The following is a 24,982-nucleotide window of genomic DNA, read 5'->3' on the forward strand; positions in this document are numbered from 1 at the left end:
GACAATGCTACCACGTTTTCCACACTTGTGCATATTAAGCACCATGATCTTCATGATTGAGAGTCTCTCGTTTTGTCACCACCATATAGCAGTGGAAATTTTTCATTATATAACTTGGCTTGTATATTCCAATGATAGGCTTCCTCAAAATTGCCTTAGGTCTTCGTGAGCAAGCAAGTTGGATGCACACCCACTAGTCATCATTTGTATGGCAATCCCTGCTCATTCACATTGATATCTATTGATGAGCATCTCCATAGCTCATTGATATGCCTAGTTAATGTGACTATCTTCTCCTTTTTTGTCTTGCAACCTCCACCACATTCAACACCACCTATAGTGCTATAACCATGGCTCACGCTCATGTATTGCGTGAGAGTTGAAAAGGTTTGAGAAAGTAAAGGTGTGAAACAATTACTTGGCCAATGTCGGGGTTGTGCATGATTTAAATTCATTGTGCAATGATGATAGAGCATAGCCAGACTATATGCTTTTGTAGGCATAACTTTCTTTTGGCCTTGTTATTTTGAAAGTTCATGATTATCTTGCTAGTTTGCTTGAATTATTATTGTTTCCACGTCAATAGCAAACTATTGTTTTGAATCTAATGGATCTGAACATTCACGTCACATAAGAGGAGTTACAAAGGACATATATGCTAGGTAGCATGAAAGCATCAAAAATTCATTCTTTATCACTTCCCTACTCGAGGACAAGCAGGAGTTAAGCTTGGGGATGCTTGATACGTCTCAAACGTATCTATAATTTTTGATGGTTTCATGCTCTTATCTTGTCATCTTTGGATGTTTTATGTACCTTTTATATCTTTTTTGGGACTAACTTATTAATTCAGTCCCAAGTGCCAGTTCCTGTTTTTTCTGTGTTTTTGGCTCTTTTCGGATCTGATTTTGAAACGGAGTCCAAACGGAATAAAATCCCCGAAATGATTTTATCCCGAACGGAAGAAGATCACGGGGCCTGTGGGCCAAGCCAGGAGGGCTCGAGGGAGCCCACAAGCCCCCAATCCACCACTAGGGGGGAGGCGGCGGTGGTAGGGCTTGTGGCCTCCCTGCCCCCCCTGATCTAGATCTTTGGCCTATATATTCCCTAAAATACAGAAGAAGAAAAAATCAGGGGAGCCTCGAAAATACTTTTCCGCCGTCGCAAGCTTCCGTTTCCGTGAGATCTCATCTGGAGACCCTTCCCGGCGCCCTGCCGGGGGGGACTTTGGAGTTGGAGGGCTTCTTCATCATTATCATCGCCCCTCCAATGACTCGTGAGTAGTTCACTTCAGACCTACGGGTCCGTAGTTAGTAGCTAGATGTCTTCTTCTCTCTCTTGGATCTTCAATACAAAGTTCTCCATGATCTTCATGGAGATCTATCCGATGTAATCATCTTTGGCGGTGTGTTTGTCGAGATCCGATGAATGATGGATTTGTGATCAGATTATTTATGATATATATTTGAGTCTTTCCTGATTTCTTATATCCATGATTTGATATCCTTGTAAGTCTCTCCGAGTCTTGGGTTTTGTTTGGCCAACTAGATCTATGATTCTTGCAATGGGAGAAGTGCTTGGTTTTGGGTTCTACCATGTGGTGACCTTTCCCAGTGACAGTAGGGGCAGCAAGTCACACATTAAGTAGTTGCCATCAAGGGTAACAAGATGGGCATTGTCGTTGATATGAGATTGTCCATCTACATCATGTCATCTTGCTTAAGGCGTTACTCTGTTCTTTTGGACTTAATACACTAGATGCATGCTGGATAGCGGTCGACGTGTGGAGTAATAGTAGTAGATGCAGACAGTATCGGTCTACTTGTTTTGGACGTGATGCCTATAGATATAATCATTGCCATAGATGACGTCACGACTTTGCGCGGTTCAATCAATTGCTCGACAGTAATTTGTTCACCCACCTTCTACTTGCTTTCATGAGAGAAGCCACTAGTAAACACTACGGCCCCCGGGTCTATTCACATCTATCGTTTACACCTCCGCTTTTACTTTGCTTTGTTACTTTGTTGCTTTTAGTTCTCACTTGTCAAACAATCTATAAGGGATTGACAACCCCTTCATAGCGTTGGGAGCAGGTTCTTTGTGTTTGTGCAGGATCTTGTGATACTCCTCCACTGGATTGATACCTTGGTTCTCAAACTGAGGGAAATACTTACCACCTCTGTGCTACATCAACCTTTCCGCTTCAAGGGAACACCAACGCAAGGCTCCAAGGCCACGGGGGAAATCCTTTGCATATTTTCCTAGGAAGTCCCTTAAGGCGTAGCTGCAGCAGAAGGATTCCTGGTGCCGTCGACACGGCTATTCCTGTCGCCGTTGCCGGGGAAGCACAGCTGACATCAGGGAGTGGGGGAGAGAGAGAGGTGACGAGATGGGGTGGGAGGGACCAAGCGCTGTCGTTATGTGGCCATCCCCTTTGTGCATACTGCAAAGAGGGAGAGGCAGACGGCAAAGATGGAGCTGACGACAACCATCTTTGTTGTCTGCGTGCCGCATCTTTTCCATTAGCCGACAGACGACAAAGAACGCACTGATGGCAAACAATATCTTTGCCATGAGTGCGTTCTTTGTCGTCTGTGTTTTGGAAGCTGACGGCAAAGAGTTTCTTTGCCATCTGCTGGCAGACGGCAAAGATGAGGCACATGGCAAATTCTTTGATTCTAGTAGTGTAATCTAATTAGTCACTCGATAGTGGGCCCCTATTAGTTAATTAGTTACTTTGTTTAAATTAAACCTTGTTAGACCTACTCTCACTGACATGTGGGACCGAGCTATGAGGTTTTACCTGGATCAGCTTGGTTGACTGATGATGTCATGCTGATGTATTGCTAAGGTAATGAATGTTTTTGAATTAAAAATAATCCAGAAAACGAATACAACTTTGAAAAATCATAAAAAAATAATCAATAAGTTAGATGGAAATAATTTATATATGACATTGCTAAGAAAAATATAAAGAATCCGCATATGCTATCCGTTCATGTGTCACATGCCTCTAGCATGATGAATATGCATGGAATTTGCTCCTCTAGTTCGCCTGTCTCGTAATTGCCTAAGACGCGGGGAATATCGAGAGATATTTTACAACTTTGTGTGTAACATGTTGCAGTGCGTTAGTTCACCCCTACCACAACATTATGACATGCCATGCATCGTGATGCATTTGTCTGCTTTTTATGTATTGCTTCTCCCCCCTCTTCTCTCCAATAGACCCATGTACCGGTGTTGCTTCCGAGTACAACTATGTTCCTGACGTCCAGCCCCTTTCAGCAGACCTTCCAGACAAGCAACCCCCCTTTATAGTTCCTATATTGCCCAATCCCTTTCCTCTCATGCTTGCATTAGATTTTGCTACTATTATTGATTTCTCCTATTCTGATGCATAGCCTAATTTTGTAACCTACTATTGTTACCTACGTGTTTATCCTATATGCTTAGTATAGTATGGTTAGTGATCCATTAGTGACCCCTCACCTTGTCCATGTTGCCCCCGCTTAATCATCGATGACTCCATCAAACTGATCAACGTCCTGAGACCAACACATCACATCACACCACTTAGTTGTAGGACTCTTTCGAGTTACTATCGAGTGTCAAGGGTGATTCACAGTGTTAACTCTGTATTGTACCTAGTCGATCGTGTATTAGGGAGGGTGATTCCTTCGTCACCACTCCCGATAACGACTATGTTGTATAACACCTCAAGAGTGAACCCTAGAGGATGATTCCTCCCGGGTCACCTTGACAGTTACATCGAGTGGAATCCACCGAGGGTGATTTCTCGGATTCCCCCTTGATGTTATGGACACACGGTTACATTGACTTTACCCCCAGGATCATAGTAAAGACAGGTCAGCCGTGAGGGGTACCCGCGATTGATGTGTAGTCGAGTTGACCAGGAAGGTACCCGCGAGATAATTACGAGGCTCGTCTAGGCAGGTAAGCCTCCCCAGAAGAGGGATGGGCCTAACCCTTGCCGAAGCTCCTCGAGACGAGGCGACATGATCACTTATCGTTTCTGCGAGCTCCGAGGACACTAATGGGTTTGGATATGTTATCTGAGTAGCCCTCTAGCCTTTTTCACACTAACTACCACGCGGGAATAAGTATGGGCACTCTTCGTCGTACATTCTCCTGAAAGCTATTCAGATGTGACAGTGAGTGGTACGCGCCCACGAAGGTCCGAGTAGGCACCTGCTTTTGATTAAGAGGTAGCTAGGACTGATCACGATCGTCCTTGTAACATGCAGGAGTGCAAAGGGCGATGGTCCTCAGACCCGTGAGCACTTAGAATTTAGACTGGTGTGTTGGCATGTGTGTTGATCCTAGGTAGGACTACGGCTTGTCGATCAGCCGAGGTCGGGCATGACCCAGGAAAGTGTGTCCGTTCAGAGTTAATCGAGCGTGTTGGGTACTATGGTGCACCCTTGTAGGGAAGTATATCATTTCGAATAATCGTGTCCATGGTAACGGGCGCTCAAAAAGTATCCCGATCTACTACAACTAGAATTGGATATTTATGAAACTAAAAGGAAATGATGGCTGCAGGATCTCTTCCTCACAGGGAGTCGAGGAAGGATCTCTAGGCATTGATACTACATGCTTGAATATGTTATACTAATTTGAACTCTTCTAATGCTGCAAGAAGTTGGAGATGCTAGTCTTCAATAGGACTAGTTATTTCCCTTCTCTTCTGACATTTCTGCAACTCAGTCCAAAGATATAGCCCCATTCCTTCGACGCTGATGCATACTTACCATAGTTCAAATGTAAGTCTTGCGAGTACTTTGGATGAGCACTCATTGTTGGTTTGCTTCCCTTTTCCCCCTTCGATACGAGTGCCACAATCAGATGATGAAGCCCATGAGTCAACAAATGCCGCTAAATACTACTACTACCATGATGGAGCTTACTACTACGTGGAGGCCGTCGATGACCAGGAGTAGTTAGGAGGCTCCTAGGTAGGAGGCCTTCCCTTTTCGATCCATGTTGATTTGTGTGCTAGTCTTCTTAAGGCAGACATGTTATCTTACGTATGTACTCACATATTGTTGCTTCCGCACACTTGTATGTATTCAAACTTATGTATTCGAGCCCTCGAGGCCCATGGCTTGTAATATAAAGCTTGTATTATTTTAGTTGTGTCTAGAGTTGTGTTGCGATATCTTCCCATGAGTCTCTGATCTTGATCGTGCGCATTTGCATGTATGGTTAGCGCATGATTAAGAAGGAGGTGCCACACGTACTTAGTAGTTTTGGCTAGTGGCGACAAACCCTAGCCGCCGTCGTGAAGAGATCCATTTTATGGATTTGTTTTCTCGTGCCCTCCTCCTCCAGCGACTTCTTGGTCGTCGGTCATGATGGGACTCGTCGGATCCCTTGCGTGCAGATCATTTTGCTCTAGGTTTTAGGGTCCTCGTAGCTTATGTTTTTCGATCGTCCAACGTCATGGTTTCGATGACGACAATGACGATGCTGAATAAAGAAGTTGTATATTCTTCCCCAGTTAGGCGATCGTCTCTATGGTTGTGGATGGATTTTAGAAGCAGTCTGTTCAAGCAGTGATATCGTGGCGGCGACGGTATCCATGTGGTATACTTGTGTCCTTGGGCTGTGCCATTGCGACAACGTCTGCTCTAGTATCGACGCAAAGTTTGGTAGGTAGTCCCAGAGCGAATGTAGATTCTAGTCTCCATCGACGACATCTGGAAGACGGAATGTGTGCTGCGTTCGTGGTTACTAGATGGCAGGTATGGTGTCCTCCTTCAACCTATTAGTCGTGGTGGGGTGCCACATGTGGAGTTCGATGGCGTGTCTGGGTGTTACCCCGGTCTGATTCGTTCAACGACAATGGCGTCATCTTTTGTGAGTCACCTTGAAGGTACACAAAGCTGCATATCAGCAATGGAGCCGCATCGAGCTCGGGTGAGGAGGTGATCCGTAATTTTTTAAGGGTGCTATGGTGGTGTCGGAGCCAGGTGATGGATGTTGGAGTCAAGCTCACCAATGTTGTGTTATCTTTTCAGTTTTGTCATGTCGGTCTTTATGTGACTAATAGTTTGATCTTCTTGATATGAATGATACACGTATTACTATGCAAAAAAATCTTTAAGCGAGAGGAACATATATCATGCTATCTCCGGCAGGCCGGAGTGCATGGTTTCTTTATACATGGGCCTACCGACAACGTGTTATCTGCATCATATATAGATGGGCCTCATATCGAAAATAATAATAATAATAATAATAATATGGACCTATCAACTCCTAGCAAGGCCCGAAAACCATTTGCCGCGACAAAATCACGATAACATGAAGAAGTGTGGGGACTCTTCGATGACGCCTTCAAGAAGCATCGTTGCTGGTATCCTTCGACCTTGTGGGACCAAGGCTTTCTCCCCGAGACATCCACAATAATCCTGCCGGACCTCGGAAAGTCAATCCACACCAAGCAACCTCCACGGCATCCCTCAAACCAACAAACAACAATCTAGTGATAAGGAGGAACTCTTTCATGACAACTTCAAGAAACAATGTTACGGGTATTACTTCGATCCCCATCAAACCAAGGCTTTCGCCCAAAGCCCTAAGCGTCTCCACCTACACAAGCACCAGGGAAGGAGCTCAGCCACTGTCAATAGAGACCAATCTTAAACCAAATGTTAACGAACCAGACAACACTGAGGAGACGAGTAAACGTTAACGAACAATACAACCAGACCACCGCCACCAGCCACCAGCCACCAACGAACCAAATCTGGGAGGAACTAGCGTCGCTAGACACACCACCGGCAGGACCGCCTACACCACCTAGAGGCGACTGCCCCAGGGATACTAGCAACTCAAACGAGCACCACGCCAGCCAGAGCACACTACAAACCTTGACAGAAAAGTACGTCAGCCTGGCCGAGCAGGCCACCTCCGGCCAGGAAGGGCGAGAGCAGAGCCGCCACCAAGATCCCCCGTCATGCGAACCACACGCTAGATCCGGGGCAGAGTGGCCCCGAATCCGAGCACGGACGTCGCCGCGTCGGCCACCACACAAGCAACATACACCTCCACCCGAGGAACGCAAACCAGCTCGTCCCAGGGATGCCGCCTCACTCCCCTCGCGTGTGGACAACCAACATGGCCGCCGCACGACATCGTCCACACCTGCGCCGCCGCGCCATGTAGAAGCCCCACCATCGTTATCCACGCGACGGGCTTTGACCGGCCATGTCATTCGAAGGTGGAAAGGAAAGAGTGCAAGGAGGATGGGAGGCCGGCAGCGGGATTGAGGCTTCTGCCCGTGTCTCCCCTAGAGGAGCGACGCAGTGGACTGGGAGGGAGCGGTGGTCTTCACATCCGGGGCATGCTGGCGATGGAGTTTGAGTTGTCGACGTTGGCAAGAGATGGGTTGTTCATGATTGTCCTGTGTTCAATCGTGTGTGTAAGGTTTTTCGGTCTAGTTTCCCTTATAAACCGGGTCACTTTGTTTCTTTTTTTTTCTCTCCTAATGAAAATCGGCAGTGCTTCTGCCTGACACGTCAAAAAATAAGGCTAACCACACTTACTTACTACGGTATGTCCCGTCAATTTTTTTACCACCATATGTATTTCTAAAAAATGTATTTCCAAAATAAACTACAACTCTATGTAGTACTTCCTTTGTTCCTAAATATAATTGTTTTAGAGATTTCACTATAAACTATAAACGAATTTATATAAACATATTTTAAAATATAGATTCACTCATTTTTTTGTATGTAGCCCGTAATGATTTCTTAAAAGAACTTACGTTTAAAAAAGGGGCGAGTAGTTACGATCAAGTAGTACCTTGTGTGTGAGCCCGGTCACGTGCCCTGAGTCATTGGGTACCAGCTGAGTTGTTGCGGATGTCTACGATGATCGTTGGATGCCCGGGTTCTCTATCGGTGTTCTCGTTCACAAACACGTTGACATGTCCACGAATAAATAATATGTCTATTTTGAGGAATGACGATGGCGATTCCCTAAGAACATCTCTACCAGACCCCGTAAAATGCTTGAAACTGTAAAATAACCGTCGATTTACACTTTTAGGCAGAAAAAGTGATACGAATAGACCCATAAACGACGTCGACCTGTAACTTTTTTAAAGGGTACGCCAAATATCCCCATCGAACCCAATAAAATAAGGATTTCGGAGCCAATCCGAGAGCGCCATGTATATGCAAGAGAGAATTGGCAGGATTGCAAGTGCCATTGGAACCTTCATGGCTTGCTCCCGGCTGCTGCCTCGTCCATCCCCGGCCGTCACCCGTCCGTCCCCGGCAGTCGCCTATCTGTCCCCGACTGCTACCCGCCCGTCCAGCCCGTCGCCGCTGCCCCGCTGACTGGCACTCTATGGCAATAGCTAGACGAATGCTGATGAAAACAAACCTTCCCCTGCAACGGCACCAGAAGAATGCTGCTAGCACTCCCCGACAATGAAACTAGAAGAATGTTGTTGATGGCCCACCAGCGCGTGGGTTCGCAGCAGTTTTCAAGGGTAGAGTATTCAACCCAAATTTGTTGGTTCGTCAGACAGGAGGTGAGAGAATACTCTCGAGTATTAGCAGCTGAATGCGTCAGATTCAACCACACCTGAAAGATTAGTATCTGCAAGCAAAGTAGTAACAGCAAAGTACTATGATAACAACGATGTCAGAAACGATCTGTTGACACAGCAGACTATTTCTAACGATTGTATCAATGGTGCCAAGTTGCTTCGTTGACGGAAATTGTCGGTTCTTGTCAATGACCAGCGATCAAGATTGTAGCAGGTAGGAGCAGTGTAACGAGTAATAGCAGTGGCAAGGAACAGCAGTAGTGACAGCAGTAGCAAGTCGCAACAGTAGCAAGCGACAGTAGTAGCAACAGTAGCAGCAGAGCAAGACAAGTAACAGCAGCAGCAACAGTAGTAACTTCAGCAGAGCAAAACAAGTAACAGGAGGAGCAACAGTAGTAACAGCAGCAGAGCAAAACAAGTAACAACAGCAGTAGGACAAACTCGTAGGCAATGGGTCGGTGATTGGTTTGGATGATATTCATCATGCAACAGTTAAAACACAGAGAGATATGTGGCTAGCTCATGTTCGTCAATGTGATGTAGGCATGCATTCCATGTGTCGTCATACGTGCTTAGGGAAAAGAACTTGCATGACATCTATTGTCCATCCCTCCCGTGACAGCGGGGTCCAAAAGGAAACTACAGGATATTAAGGTTCTCCTTTTAATAAAGAACCGGACCAACGCATTAGCACTTCGTGAACACATGAACTCCTCAAACTATGGTCATCACCGGGAGTAGTTCCGGTTATTGTCACTCCGGGGTTGACGGATCATAACACATAGTAGGTAACTACAACTTGCAAGATCGGATCTAAAACACACATATATTGGTGACAACATAATATTTTCAGATCTTAAATCATGGCACTCGGGCCCCAGTGACAAGCATTAAGCATGGCAAAGTAGTAGCAACATCAATCTCAAAACATAGTGGATACTAGGGATCAATCCCCATCAAAACTAACTCGATTACATGATAGATCTCATCCTACTCATCACCGCCCAGGGAGCCTACGAATAGATTACTCAGGAACGACGAAGAGCTTCATGGAATTGGAGAGGGAAGAAGGTTGATGATGACGATGGCGACGATTTCCCCTCTCCGGAGCCCAAGACGGACTCCAGATCTGCCCTCCAGATGAAGAACAGGTGGTGGCGGCGGCTCCGCATCGTAAACGCGATGAAAACTTCTCTTTTTTTTTCTGGGACGAAAGTGAACTTATAGAACTGAGGTTGGGGGCGGCAGAGCCGTGTGGACCCCACAAGACTGCCCACCGCCACCAGGGGTGGTGGTGGCGGAGCCAGGGCTTGTGGCCCACTAGCCCACCCCCTCAGGTGGAACTTGGCGCAGATATTTTTCTTATTTTCCAAAACTGCTCCCCGTAAATTTTCAGGACGTTTGGAGAACTTTGATTTCTGCACAAAAATAACACCAAGGCAATTCTGTTGAAAACAGCGTGAGTACAGGTTAGTTACATTCAAATCATGCAAATTAGAGTCCAAAACAAGGGCAAAAGAGTTTGGAAAACTAGATACGATGGAGACGTATCAACTCCCCCAAGTTTAAAACCTTGCTTGTCCTCAAGCAACTAAGTTGACAAACTGAGAAAGAAAGAAAAACTTTGACAAACTCTGTTTGATCTTGTTGTTGCAACTATGTCTAACTCATAACCAGAATTTTAGCAAGATCACAAGTTAACCACATAAGCAAGCGACACAAAGGTCTCACGGTAAGCTAATATCAATGGCATAATCAGCTAACGAGCAAATAATAATGAGTTTCAAATACCAACACTTCAATCAAAACAAGCATGAAGCAATATGAATAGGTGGTATCTCGCTAGCTCTTTCTGAGACCGCAAAACATAAATGCAGAGCACTTTCAAAGATCAAGGGTTGACTAAACATTGTAATTCATAGCAACGAAGATCCAGTCATAGTCATACTCAATATCAATCAAAAGCAAAGCATAAAAATGACAGAGGTGCTCCCTAATTGGTGCTTATATAAGAGGAGGAGGACTAGACAGGAAAAATAAATAGAAAGGCCCTTCGCAGAGGGAAGCATTGATTTGCAGAGGTGCCAGAGCTCAAGCTTTGAAAACAGAGATAATAATTTTGTGTGGCATGCTTTTCATTGTCAACGCAATGACCAAGAGTTCTCAATATCTTCCATGCTACTCATGCTATAGGCGGTTCCCAAACAGAAAAGTAAAGTTTTAACTCCCCCACCACCAATCAATCACACTCCACGGCTAGCCGAATCCTCGGGTACCGTCCATACTAACATCAATCCGGGGGAGTCTTGTTTTACAATTATGTTTTGTAACATCCCAAAATTATAAATTTTGGAATGCTAATATAATTATTAGATTGATTGTTTGTTTGTTTGCTGAGTGACTGAAACTTGTGTGAAATTTGAAACTTTTCGAAACTTTTGAATGAGAGGGAATAAAATGACTTTCCCCTTCTCCGGTGAATTCAAATTCAATCTTTAGAAAGCAACGAGAGAAGATGACATGACTTGTTCAATTATAAAGAATTTGAACGGAGATATTTGCATTGATTTCTTTTGCATTTCCATTTTTTTCCTCGCGCGAGAAAAGCCCGGAGAAATACTCTCTTGCACGCAAGAGAGAGAGCGGAGGAAAATGACCCTCCAAAGTGCGGGCAAAATTCTGAAATATTTGAGCCAAGAAAACCCAAAGTTCTTTTGCAAAAATAATTGCAAAAATAAATAAAGCAAATTTGGGAATTTCTGAAAAAAACATTTTTTTCAAAGTTTTTATTTTTGCTTTAAAAAATGTTATTCGGGTAGAGGATATTTTTCTGAATTTTTTGGTATAAAATACCCTATATAAATATTTTGATTTATTTCCTTTTATTTAGCTTTTGATTTTCTGTCTCGGAAAAGTTATAAATAGGAAAGGTAATTTTTTTTTTCTTTTGCCGCCGCCCCCGAGCGCCATATAAGGCTGGGTCGAATCTCCTGCCCGTGGGAATTGAATCCCTTTGTTATAGGGCGACCTCTCTTACCTTCCTCTCCCCCTCTCACTGCCGGGTGGACCCCCACCCGACCGAGCCAATCTCCCGTCACCCTTCTTCCTCCTCCTACCAAAAAAAGCTACTGCCCGAGCGGAGCCCCTCCCCAGCTCGGGATTTCTTCCCCGATCCTACCTCTCCTCCTTCCTTAATCACCTCTCCCCATGGCCTATATAAACCCCAGCGCCTCGCCGACCCCGTTCCCAACCCTAACCCGACGAACCGCCGCCCGAGCCTCCGCTGCCGCCGCCTACTGGAGCCGAGCTGCTGCCTTCGTCTACCCCCCTCCTGGAGCGCCGCCCCAGCACCCTCTCCACTCCTCCCTGCCGAGTCGCTGCACCCATGCCACCCCACCTTCCACCCTTCGGCCCCCTGCTCCTCCCCTCGCCAGAACCCTCCCGATCGCCCCCGTGCTTCCCCATCGTCATTAGCAGCAGCAACCAGCAGTTTTGCTCTCCACCTCGCCCTACAGCCACCCCTCCCTCCACCTCGCCTCCCCACCCCTGCCGAGAGCCCCCACCCTTCGGCCCCCTTCCCCACCCCCGCCGGAGTGCCCCCCCTCCCCGCCGCCAACCCACCTCACCTCGGCCAGCCATAGCCAGCGAGGAAGAACTTCCCAACCACGGTACTCTCTCCCCCTTCTCTGTTATTTCCTTTTTTTGTTTTATAGCCATTAGATCCTTATCCTACGGCTTAGATTAGATCGTAGAAGTACCTCTTCGGTTTATATTAGTAAACCAGTGGTTTTTTAGTTCACTTATCTTTAGCCAGTACATTTTGCTAGCCTTAGGCCGTTTGCTCAAAGTTTGCAACAAACACCCTCCGCAGCCAATAGCAACTTGCCACGTGTACCCCATTAGTTAGCTAGATTAGCTTCAGTTTTTCTGTCTATATTACAAAAACAACAAGTTTCAATCTTGTTTTGGCCACAACTTTTGATCCCGAAGTCCAATGACATTGATTCTTTTTCCAGTAGCTCACAAATTTCCTGTAGTTTTTAAAAACATATAATTTGTCTATGTTTGAAATTTTCAAATATAAGTTAGATCAGATTTAGTTTAAACCTTATTTTGCCTATTCCAGGAGTTTAAAAATAGCTTGTAATTTGATTCCTTTTGGTACTGATCACTAGTGATCTTATGTATCAGTGGTAAAAAATTCAGATTTGTTTAAGTATTTTAGCTCATTATTTCATGTGAAACAATTTCTGTTTCACCGCTTTTAGGATTTCGGCTAATTCATTTTCTACTTTTGTTTTAAAATATTTTCTTTATTATTTCAGAAATATTATCATTGTTTTGTTTATGTTAGTTAACAGTAGTTTTGCAACAAGTTTTTATTTTATTTTTATTTGTTTTCATGAAAACAATTCTAGTCCCGTAGTAACGTGCAATTGTTTTCATCACTCTTTCAAATCCCGTTTGGGAATACTTTCAAATAGTTTTGTGAAAAATACTTTATTTTATCTTAGTTAGATTTATATCTTAGTTCCTTGTCATTATTTTATGTTAGACAAAACTATTTAGAGATTGACGTAGTAGAAGACTCCCTAGTCTTATTTGAAGTTTCTTTCGGTTTCTTATTCGCTCTCTCTCTCTCTTTTGTTTGATGGCTAGAATGATTGCTAGTATGAGTGCTTATGTGGATGATATGTTTGTTATATAGATTTCATCGGAGAGTGACGAGTAGTCTATCAAGTTATTTTCTCGAGAAATTCTTCTTCGTCAACATCACAGGCAAGTCACTTTGATCATACTATCACCTATGTTTTATGCATCGTAGTTCTACCATCCTATGCCCAATTGCATGCTGCTTAGGTACTTGGAAATTTTAGTATAGATTTTAGTATCATGTGGTAGGCACACAACAACCCCGATACTTGGCCCGGGACGACAAATTTCATATTGCTATGCTTGAGTAGACGGGATTTCAGTTGAGTGCATAACACGAGTGATGCGAGGTTGATATAATAATCAAGACCGGCTAAGACAAGATTTTCAAGACCTCGGACGCAATGCAACTCTGAGTGAAGGACGGTTGATCGGCTCCCTGGAGAACCCAGTGGATGCCCGGGATGCTGGAGAGGCCATGACATCCTGCGGAAAGTTTCACCCAGGCTCAAAGAGACGGACGGATATTTTCAAGACCCAAGGCTTACTGCACAGCCACAAGTCATTATGGGCTCTGGCTTGGTTGGACAACGCGGCGACTCTGGACAGGCGGTGCTAGCAGATGTAGACGAACGGTAGGAATGGATGGGCACCGACAGGGATTCAGAGGGACCCGTTGAAAGACCATGTTTTGATCATCCGGTCTTCAAACACCCTGAAGTGCGAGGACATACTCGGAGGCGATCAAATCTTGTGGGGAACGTGTGCAAAACTCCGTAGAGTACTCAACCTAATCAATTAGCCGTGTCCACGGTCATGGACGACTTGAGCCAAAGGAACTGAAGTTATCTGGATTTCTCAACACCATTATATATATTTGATGAGGGTAATTATTGACAACTCGGGTACGAGAACTGGTTGGCGGAACCATCTCGTTAACAACCAACTTTTGTAGTAATATTTTGCTTCTAGCCCCTCTTGTTGTAGGATAAAATTGGCTTTATGCAAAACTTATAGCCCCACCTGCCAAATATGCATGTAGAGATAGATGATATTTTACCCCTCTCATAGGTGACTTGCCGGCATATTCAATATGCTGACCTACACGGCTGCAACGTCTTATGTTGCAGATATTTTTCTTCGACGAGTAAGGGTACGATTCAGGGTTACGGTCTACACTCAACTTGTCGTTGGTGTTTATTGGGACTCCACTCCCTTGACCGCTTCCGCTGAGATAATTGAGGTATATATCAGTTTTACGCTATTTTACATGTGATTGCACTTTGATATATACATTGATGTACTGTGTGTGCCAGCATACTGATCCAAGGATGGCACAGAAACACAGAGGCTTGACTCGTCTTGAGTCGGGTCGCTACATTTTTTCGATTGAAGCGTGGAACTGGGCATTCCAATTACCGGCCCCTTTCTCGTGAATGACAGTGAATAAACACATGTCGAGGATAAGACTCCTAGCATGGAAGATACCAATAGCCCCCTGTCACCACATGAGCGGTTCGGGCATGCAAAACAGATTAATTCTTGAAGGTTTAGAGAATGGCACATGCAAATTTACTTGGAACGGAAGGTAGATACCGCAAATAGGTAGGTATGGTGGACTCTCATGGAAAAACTTTTGGGTTTATGGAAGTGGATGCACAAGCAGTATTCCGCTTAGTACAAGTGAAGGCTAGCGAAAGACTGGGAAGCGACCAACTAGAGAGCGACAACAGTCATCAAGATGCAATGAGTTTGACTAACGTTAAATGCAAGCATGAACATGATATAAATCACCACGAACACGAACATCAGAGAGGCTATGTTGATTTTGTTTCAACTACATGCATGAACATGCGCCAAGTCAAGCCACTTGAAACATTCAAAGGAGAATATCATCCTATCATACTACATCATAGTCACCTCAAAATCTATGTTGGCATTCAAGACAAACCATTATGAGCTCTCAGCTAAATAAGCATGGCATCAGAAACTATGATCTCTAAGATGTCATTGCAAACATGGTTCTCCCACAACAAAGCTAAATCTGGGTCGACAAGCTAGTCATATTTAAAAAACAAAATAGATAGAGTTCATACCAGCTTTTCAGTCTCAGTCACTTCATCATATATCATCATTATTGACTTTCATTTGCACGATCGGACGATGTGAACAATAATAAGCGCATTGGACTAAGTTGAATCTGCAGGCAAACACAAAGGAGAAGACAAAGTAATATGGCTCTTTTGAAAGCTAAACAGGTAAGCATGCAAGAACCACTAAGCATTGTAACCAATATCTTCTACCTTGACACAAAGAAAAAGAAAACTATTTACACGGGAAAGCTCCCAACACGCAAAAGAAGAAAGAAAAATCTTTTTTGGTTTTCTCAAAAGGACACAAAACAAGAAAACAAGAAAACTAAAATAAACTAGCATGGATAATACAGTGGCAAAGTGTAAACACCGGCTAACAAAGTGAAAGCATAAGTATGAATGTGAAGTCGATGAGAACACGTACTCCCCCAAGCTTAGGCTTTTGGCCTAGCTTGGCCTACTCCCAAGGTGGGAAAGAACCAGCTCCAGGATACTCCGGAGCAGACTATGGATGCCACTGCCGTGTGAGCTCCTCTGGCTCCCACTGATAAACTGGCGTCTGGTACTCGACTGACGGCTCGGGCACAGGCGCCTGTGGTTGGGCCAAGCCCCAATATGCGTAGATGTTCGCGGACATAATAGTGTACCTGCCTGCATGAAGATCGAACAAAGAAGGAGCAGGCAAAGTAATAGTCTCTCGAGTACCCTGACTAAATACCAAGTTAGAAATCATCCGCCTACTAGCATCTCTATCCAGAAAATCATGGCGAACCATGTTGTCATAATCCAGATATTTCTCAGGGAGAAGCATCTCTCCTTCCTCTCCCAGTATAATGGGTATCTCAAAGTGTCTGGCAAGACGGGTGGCATAGATACTTCCATCGACAACACCTTTAGAACGGTTCAGGTTCAACCGTTGAGCTACTATAGCGCCCAAGCTATAGATCTTATCGTTATAAAGGCCTTCGTGCAGAACCGCGAGGTCTGGAGAACTAAGTGATCCAGCCTCCACACGGCCAATCAAACATTTTCCCACAAATAATGAGAAGTACCGAAGCACAGGAAAATGTATGCTAGCAATTCTAGCGCGAGACACTCCTCTCTCCTCTCCAACAGCAATAGAACTAATGAAATCCTCCAAGTCCCGTGGACGAGGGTCACGGATATCCCCAACATCAGGTAATTTGCATACATTGCAAAAATCCTGCAGCGTCATGCACTGGGGGACATCGTATAGCATGAACTCAACCATGGGAGGATTCTTCCTCGGATAAAAGTTGAAGCTTTGAACGAAAATATTGGTGAGGAGGAGGTATTGTGAGCACTTATCTTCAACGAATGTAGTAAGACCTGCGTTCTCCACCAAGTAATAAAAGTCTTCATAAAGTCCGGCGGCGCACAAAAATTCATCACTTGGCCACTCGCACGCTCGAACTTCTGTGACTCGAGGGACTACGTACTTGGGGTGGTTCTTCTCATCCTCCTTGGGGTTACGGCTTGAAGAGCCTCTCAAGAACCTCCTCATCTTTTCCTTTTTCTAGTTCTGAAAAATTCTGAAATTTCTAGAGACTTCCAAATAAAAGTGAATGAGGATTAACCCAACTTGTAGCAACTACTCCTACTGGTGCCTAGAGACCGTATCACGCGCTAAAACTACTTGGGACTAGCTAAAATCAACATTTCTAGCTCAAGAACAGGGTCACCAAGGTAGCAACAATACGCGAAGGAGAAAGCACTAGAGCAAAAACTAATTGGACCAATGGAGGAGTCACTTACCAAGGAGTAATTTCCCCAAAACGGTTCGAAGAATGGTGCCTTGAGCAAGGAGATCGAAAATCACAGCCAAATGAGCAAGAACACGGGTTTGAGCTACGAAACAATTTTTTCTGGAGGTGGAAGAAGAGGTTGGGAGCTGGAATGAGTGGAGGGGGTCCCTGTGGGCCCCACAAGCTTGCACTCCGCCACCAGGGGGTAGGTGGCGGTGGCAGGGCTTGTGGCCCCATAGTCTGGACCCCAGGCCAGCTCTCAGGCCCAGAAATTTTCAAAAATTCCAGAAAAAATCATACTAAATTTTCAGGACCATCGGAGAACTTTTATTTTCAAGGTATTTTTATCCGGGACGCTAAAAAGAAAATGAAAGCTCAAAACAGAGGTATGTGACTCTTTGGTTCATCCGTTTCATGGTCATCGAAAGAAATCCGTCAATGGGATTGATCAAGTCCTTATGATAAAACCTTCTCGAATCGCAAGAGAGAACGGAGAATTTTGTAATAGCCACTAAGTCACCTCAATGGGGATATGTATCTCCCCAATAAGCAAATCATACTTCATCTTGACACGAGGAATAGGGCATTCAAAGCTCCCAATAAGAATCGATGAAGTCTTTTCGATAGCATTGATGCAATGTACTTGATATCGTTTCTTCGGAAAGTGCACTGTGTGCTCATTACCGTTGACATGGAAAGTGACATTGCCTTTGTTGCAATATATAACAGCCCCTGCAGTGTTTGAAAAGGGCCTTCCGAGGATGACAGCCATGGCATCATCCTCAGGAATATCCAAGATAACAAAGTCTGTTAAGATAGTGGTATTAGCAACCACAACAGGCACATCCTCGCAAATGCCGATAGGGAAAGCAGTTGATTTGTCGGCCATTGGCAGAGAAATTTCAGTGGGTGTCAACTTATCCAACTCAAGTCTACGATAAAGAGAGAGCAGCATAACACTAACACCGGCTCCAAGGTCACATAAGGCAGTTCTAACGTAGTTTCCTTTAATGGAGCAAGGTATAGTGGGCACTCCGGGATCACCAAGTTTCTTAGGAGTTCCACCTTTGAAAGTGTAGTTGGCAAGCATGGTGGAGATCTCAAGATCTGGTATCTTCCGTTTATTAGTCACAATATATTTCATGTACTTAGCATACGGAGACATCTTGAGCATATCAGTTAACCGCATCTGCAAAAATGTGGGTCTTATCATCTCAACGAAGCGCTCAAAATCCTCATCATCCTTTTTCTTGGATGGCTTAGGAGGAAAGGGCATAGGTCTATGAACCCATGTCTCTCTTTCTTCACCATGCTTCCTAGCACTGAAGTCATTCTTATCGTATTTCTTAGGTTGTGGGTTATCAGGATTAACCATAGGTTCAATCTCCACATCCTCATCACTGCTAGGTTGAGCATTATTATGAACATCACTCTCCATATTGTCACCAGGTTCATGTTCATCACCAGATTGTGTTTCTGCATCAGATGCAGAAATATCATTAGGTTCTTCCGGTGTGACAGTATTTGGCAAACTGGCATGCAGGTTTCTATCATCCTTCTTCTTCTCCTTAGGATGACTGGGTGTATCAGCATTGATTCCTTGAGAATCTTGATCAATTCTCTTAGGATGACCTTCAGGATACAAAGGTTCCTGAGTCATTTTGCCTCCTCTAGTAATGACTCTGACAGAGTTGTCATTTAATTCATTGAGCAGGTCATTCTGAGCTTTAAGTACTTGTTCTACCTGAGTAGTAATCATAGAGGCATGTTTACTCAGAAGCTTCAGATCATTGACATTTCTGTCTACACAAGCACTTAAATGGCTAAGCATACGAGTACTTTGTTCCAAATGTCTGCTAACATAATCATTGAAACTTTGTTGTTTGGCAACAAAGTTGTCAAATTCATCAAAGCATAGGCTAGCAGGTTTATCAAAAGGAATATCACTCTCCTCAAACCTACGCAGAGAATACACTTCCACTACGTGTATCGGGTTATCGAGACCATGGATCTCTTTGATAGGTGGTAGATTTTTGACATCTTCAGAAATAATGCCTTTCTCTTGCATGGATTTCTTGGCTTCTTGCATATCTTCGGGACTGAGGAATAGAATACCTCTTTTCTTCGGAGTTGGCTTAGGAGGTGGTTCCGGAATAGTCCAAGCATTATCGTTGATCAGGATGTTATTCGGTAGGGTCTCAGCTTGTTCTACAGTTCGTTCCCTAAAAACACAACCGAAACAACTATCTAGGTGGTCTCTAGAGGCATCGGTAAGTCCGTTGTAAAGGATATCAAGTATCTCGTTCTTCTTAAGAGGGTGATCAGGCAAAGCATTCTGTAGCTGGACGAGCCTCCCCTAAGCTTGGGGAAGACTCTCTTCTTGGAGTTGAGCAAAGTTGTATATTTCCTGCAAGGCAGCTTGCTTCTTATGGGGAGGGTAATATTTCTCACAGAAGTAATAGACCATCTCCTGGGGACTACTCACACATCCAGGAGCAAGAGAGGTGAACCAGGCTTTAGCATCATCCTTTAGAGAGAAAGGAAAAAACTTAAGGATGTAGTAGTCGCGGATCTTCTCCTCGTTAGTGAAAAGGGTGGCTATATCATGTAGTTTGGCAAGATGGGCTACGACCGTCTCAGACTCATAACTGTGAAAAGGATCAGATTCGACTAGAGAGATTATCTCAGGGTCGACGGAGAATTCATAATCCTTATCGGTGATAAAGATAGGTGAAGTGGCAAACTTCGGGTCGTATTTCATCTTAGCTTCCCGATATTTTTCCTTCCACTTGAGAAGTAATTTCTCAGCGTCATAGGCATCCTTACACGCAAGAAAATCATCAACTATCTCTCCCTCCATAACGTAACCCTCAGGTATATCAGGCAATTCATATCTAGGAGAGCTAGATCTAGCAGGAGCAAAAGCAGGTTCTATCTCAATAGTATCGGTAGTTTCAGAAGTATCACGAGCATTGGCAGTAACTCTAGCAATATGAGTATCAAGGAACACCCCTAGTGGAACATCAGGCAAAGTAGTATCTCTAGCAGTATCAAGCATAGCATCAAGCATAGTATCATCAGACATAATATCAAGCATAGCATCTCTAGCAGTATCAAGCATAGCATCAAGCATAGTATCAACATGCATAGTATCAAGCATAGCATCTCTAGCAGTAGCATCATAAGCATCATCAAGCACAGGCGACATATCAAGATTTCTAGCAGGAGGTGATGTCGCAAACTTACTCATGACTGAGGGTGAATCAAGTGCAGAGCTAGATGGCAATTCCTTACCTCCCCTCATAGTTGAGGGCAAGACTTTGGTCTTCGGATCCTTCAGATTCTTCATAGTGATCAGTAGATATAAATCCCAAGTGACTCAAAGAATATAGCAATACCTCCCCGGCAACGGCGCCAGAAATATGCTGACTGGCACTCTCTGGCAATAGCTAGACGAATGTTGATGACAACAAACCTTCCCCTGCAACGGCACCAGAAGAATGCTGCTAGCACTCCCCGGCAATGAAACTAGAAGAATGTTGTTGATGGCCCACCAGTGCGTGGGTTCGCAGCAGTTTTCGAGGGTAGAGTATTCAACCCAAATTTGTTGGTTCGCCAGACAGGAGGTGAGAGAATACTCTCGAGTATTAGCAGCTGAATGCGTCAGATTCAACCACACCTGAAAGAGTAGTATCTGCAAGCAAAGTAGTAACAACAAAGTAGAATGATAACAACGGTGTCAGAAACGATCTGTTGACACAGCAGACTATTTCTAACGATGGTATCAATGGCGCCAAGTTGCCTCGTTGACGGAAATTGTCGGTTCCCGTCAACGACAAGCGATCAAGATTGTAGCAGGTAGCAGCAGTGTAATGAGTAATAGCAGTGGCAAGGAACAACAGTAGTGACAGCAGTAGCAAGTAGCAATAGTAGCAAGCGACAATAGTAGCAACAGTAGCAGCAGAGCAAGACAAGTAACAGCAGCAACAACAGTAGTAACAGCAGCAGAGCAAAACAAGTAACAGCAACAACAACAGTAGTAACAGCAGCAGAGCAAAACAAGTAAGAGCAGGAGTAGGACAAACTTGTAGGCAATGGGTCGGTGATTTGTTTGGATGATATTCATCATGCAACAGTTATAACACGGAGAGATATGTGGCTAGCTCCCGATCGTCAATGTGATGTAGGCATGCATTCCGTGTGTCGTCATACGTGCTTAGGGAAAAGCACTTGTATGACATCTATTGTCAATCCCTCCCGTGGCAGCGGGGTCCAAAAGGAAACTACGGGATATTAAGGTTCTCCTTTTAATAAAGAACCGGACCAACGCATTAGCACTTGGTGGACACATGAACTCCTCAAACTATGGTCATCACCGGGAGTGGTTCCGGTTATTGTCGCTCCGGGGTTGCCGGATCATAACACATAGTAGGTAACTACAACTTGCAAGACCGGATCTAAAACACACATATATTGGTGACAACATAATAATTTCAGATCAGAAATCATGGCACTCGGGCCCTGGTGACAAGCATTAAGCATGGCAAAGTAGTAGCAACATCAATCTCAGAACATAGTGGATACTAGGGATCAATCCCCGTCAAAACTAACTCGATTACATGATAGATCTCATCCTACTCATCACCGCCCAGCGAGCCTACGAATAGATTACTCACGAACTACGAAGAGCTTCATGGAATTGGAGAGGGAAGAAGGTTGATGATGACGATGGCGATGATTTCCCCTCTCCGAAGCCCAAGACGGACTCCAGATATGCCCTCCAGATGAAGAACAGGTGGTGGCGGCGGCTCCGTATCGTAAATGAGACGAAAACTTCTCTTTTTATTTTTCTGGGACGAAAGTGAACTTATAGACCTGAGGTTGGGGTGGCAGAGCCGTGTGGGCCCCACAAGCGTGCCCACCGCCACCGGGGGGGTGGTGGCGGAGCCAGGTCTTGTGGCCCACTGGCCCACCCCCTCAGGTGGAACTTGGCACAGATATTTTTCTTATTTGCCAAAACTGCTCCTTGTAAATTTTCAGGACGTTTGGAGAACTTTGATTTCTGCACAGAAATAACACTAAGGCAATTCTGCTGAAAACAGCGTCAGTCCAGGTTAGTTCCATTCAAATCATGCAAATTAGAGTCCAAAACAAGGGCAAAAGAGTTTGGAAAAGTAGATACGATGGAGACGTATCACCCGCCCGTCCTGCTCGTCGCCCTGCCCGTCTTCGCCAGACTCACCGACAGCGACGGGAGCTATCTAGATCCTCGATAGATTCCGACGAGAGCTAGCTAGCTAGCTTGTGTATGGATTCCGCGACTAGACCTAGCTATCTAGCTAGTTCCTAGATGGATTCCTTATCTGGTGCTTTGTACGAGCCGTCTTGAATGTCGTCGTCTTCGTATATGGTCGCTTCGTACGTTTTTTGTCGGTTTTATAGGAACGAGTTTAGGTGACCATGGACACGGACGACACGAAGAAGAAGATGTGAAAATAAATAAACTAATATTTGATTTTACAGTTTAAGTTATAGGGGTCTGTTCGACCGCAACTCAAATCGACCCTTAAACACGTTTTTTGCAAACTAAAAATTGCATTTTCAGTTTCATGTTTTAAGGGATGTGCTAGAGATGCTCGTGAAACGCGTCAGTGTTTGCCTTGGTGGCCAAGTCACTGTGCGTGTGCCTCATGTGGACCACATAATCTTAAGAGCATCTCCACTGCCCCCAACAACCCCCTCAGGGCGCCTTTTTAGCGTCGATGATGAAAAATCGATCCAGTCGTGCCTCCAACTCCTCGTTTAGCGCCGGTTTGGTCCAAAATAACACTCGGCGAACCCGAGCCAAATCCAGCCCCCCGGGGGTCGCCTAGGAGCGCCGGTCAAAGCGAAAACCTTAGTGGGTCCATCCTGTCGGTGGCAGCCGGTCTATTCCCGCCATTTTCTCCCTCTTTCTCCTCCCTTTCCATCCATTTCCCCCATCTCCCCCGCTGCTCCTACCATTCTTCTCTTTCTCTAGCCATCCGGACGCCATGCCACCGAAGAAGAAGTACACCCTCCCTTGGCTCGTCATCCCTGTCGGTTCCAGCCAGTCGAAGCATAGGAAGCCGATGGCTAGGCCGGCGGGCGTTTCGGATGCCGAGTGGAGGGCGGATTTCCAGCACCGGTAAGCGGTCACAACAGACCAGCGGAAGAGGCTCGACGCCAAGAAGATCAGGGACGCGGCGACGATAGTCGATGAGGAAGAGGCTTCTCGCGCGGAGATGATGAATCCGTGCAGCCGCAACCCGGAGGCCGTATGGAGGGGCCGCCAAGGCGTTGCGTCGCCGGCCAACCTCTCACCACCGATGCCGCCCTGGGGGTATGTACCCTCGCCTGGCTACTCCGACGGCGATGCACATGGCGGTTTCAATCCCAAAACCACCTTCCTGCATGGCGCGCCACATCATTCCTCCCTCACCAGTTTTAGTGACGACCCGCGTACTTCCTCACCGGTGTTCAGCGCCGGCCACAACACCCAATACAGCTACTCACCGTCGGCGTACTCGTCAGCAGCCTTGCGTGCGTCGTCTCTGTGTCGTGGTGTCCTTCCATTCGCACCCAGTTCATCACTATAGTTTAACCACACCGACGCCGAGATGGACGAGATCATCACGAGCGGCTCCATCGTTGCCGCGTCGTACCCAAGGTTCGGCGTGCAGGATGAAAAAATGGACACCACCGGTGACATTGACGACGAGCTCGATGACGTCGAGGAGGAGGAGGGAGAGGAAGAGCTGGTGGAGGTGGAACCGGAACCAGTGCCGAAGAAGAAGGGGGAAGAGAAAGCGGGCGTAGAAGGCCAAGCTATCCAAACCACGCATCAAGTGGACATCAAAGGAAGACGAGTGCCTTGCCGAAGCGTGGAAGACTGTCAGCATCGACTCGATCACCGACGCGAATCAGAACACCGACCCGTACTAGGGGAGAATCAAAACGGTGTTCGACGAACGCAAGCTTGTCGACCCCGACTTTGTCAACATCCAAATGGACCGTGGCGAGAAGGCCATGTCGAACCAGTGGTCGATGATCCATACAGCCTGCAATAAGTGGCATGGGATCGTCGAGGAGGTCGCCGCTCGCCCGAAAAGCGGCGCCAATGTCGAGGGTCACGTATGTACATAGTTTGCTGGCCCTTGTTCGTCGAGTCGCCATGTACTTCGACGACATGTTTTGACCACGGTTGTGCAGATGGTTTGGATGTTCGCCATGTATCGCGCTGACAATGAGGACCAAGAGTTCAAGTTTCTTCAAGTGTTCACCAGGATCGAGTCATGCCAGAAGTGGAGGGAAATTCGGCTCGCTCTCGACAAGGCCAAGGAGACCTATAATCCGGACGCGCCTACCCGGCTGCAACAGAAGGACGCCTAGATGGCACCAAAAAATCCAGGCAGCAAGGGACACGGCGCCCGCTGCCGAACGGCTACAAGCTTCTATCGAGCAATGCATCGCCGACGCCAAGAGCAGCGCTGCCAGGAGGGAGGAGAAATCCGGCGTGCGATAGTCTGCGTTGATGACGAAGCAGGAAGACAAGCTAGACCTTCTGAGGACCAACATCGCCGCGAAGAAGAGAAAAAACCGACCTAACATTCTTGATGAGGGTAGACACGTCTACGATGGACGAGCAGGTGAAGGTGTGGTAGCTCGTGGAGCGCGACCTCATCTTAAACCAAATGTCCGCGCCGGCGACGACTGCAACGGCGACCACGGCGGAAACACCGACGACGACCCCGACAGAAACCACATCGACGACAAGCCCGACTACGCCGACGACGAGCCCGATTACCCTGGCCAGTCCCGCGGCAGAGGAGTCGCACTGCGCCGAGCCGACCGTTTGA

The 24,982-nt window shown here is 45.7% G+C and overlaps 1 pseudogene; it reads left to right on the forward strand.

Moving 5' to 3' along the window:
* Positions 1-23,137: 23,137 nt before the first annotated feature.
* LOC123398912 lies at positions 23,138-24,982 on the forward strand (annotated as a pseudogene).

Source organism: Hordeum vulgare, chromosome 1H (assembly GCF_904849725.1).
Source record: "Hordeum vulgare subsp. vulgare chromosome 1H, MorexV3_pseudomolecules_assembly, whole genome shotgun sequence".
Classification (NCBI taxonomy): Eukaryota; Viridiplantae; Streptophyta; class Magnoliopsida; order Poales; family Poaceae; genus Hordeum; species Hordeum vulgare.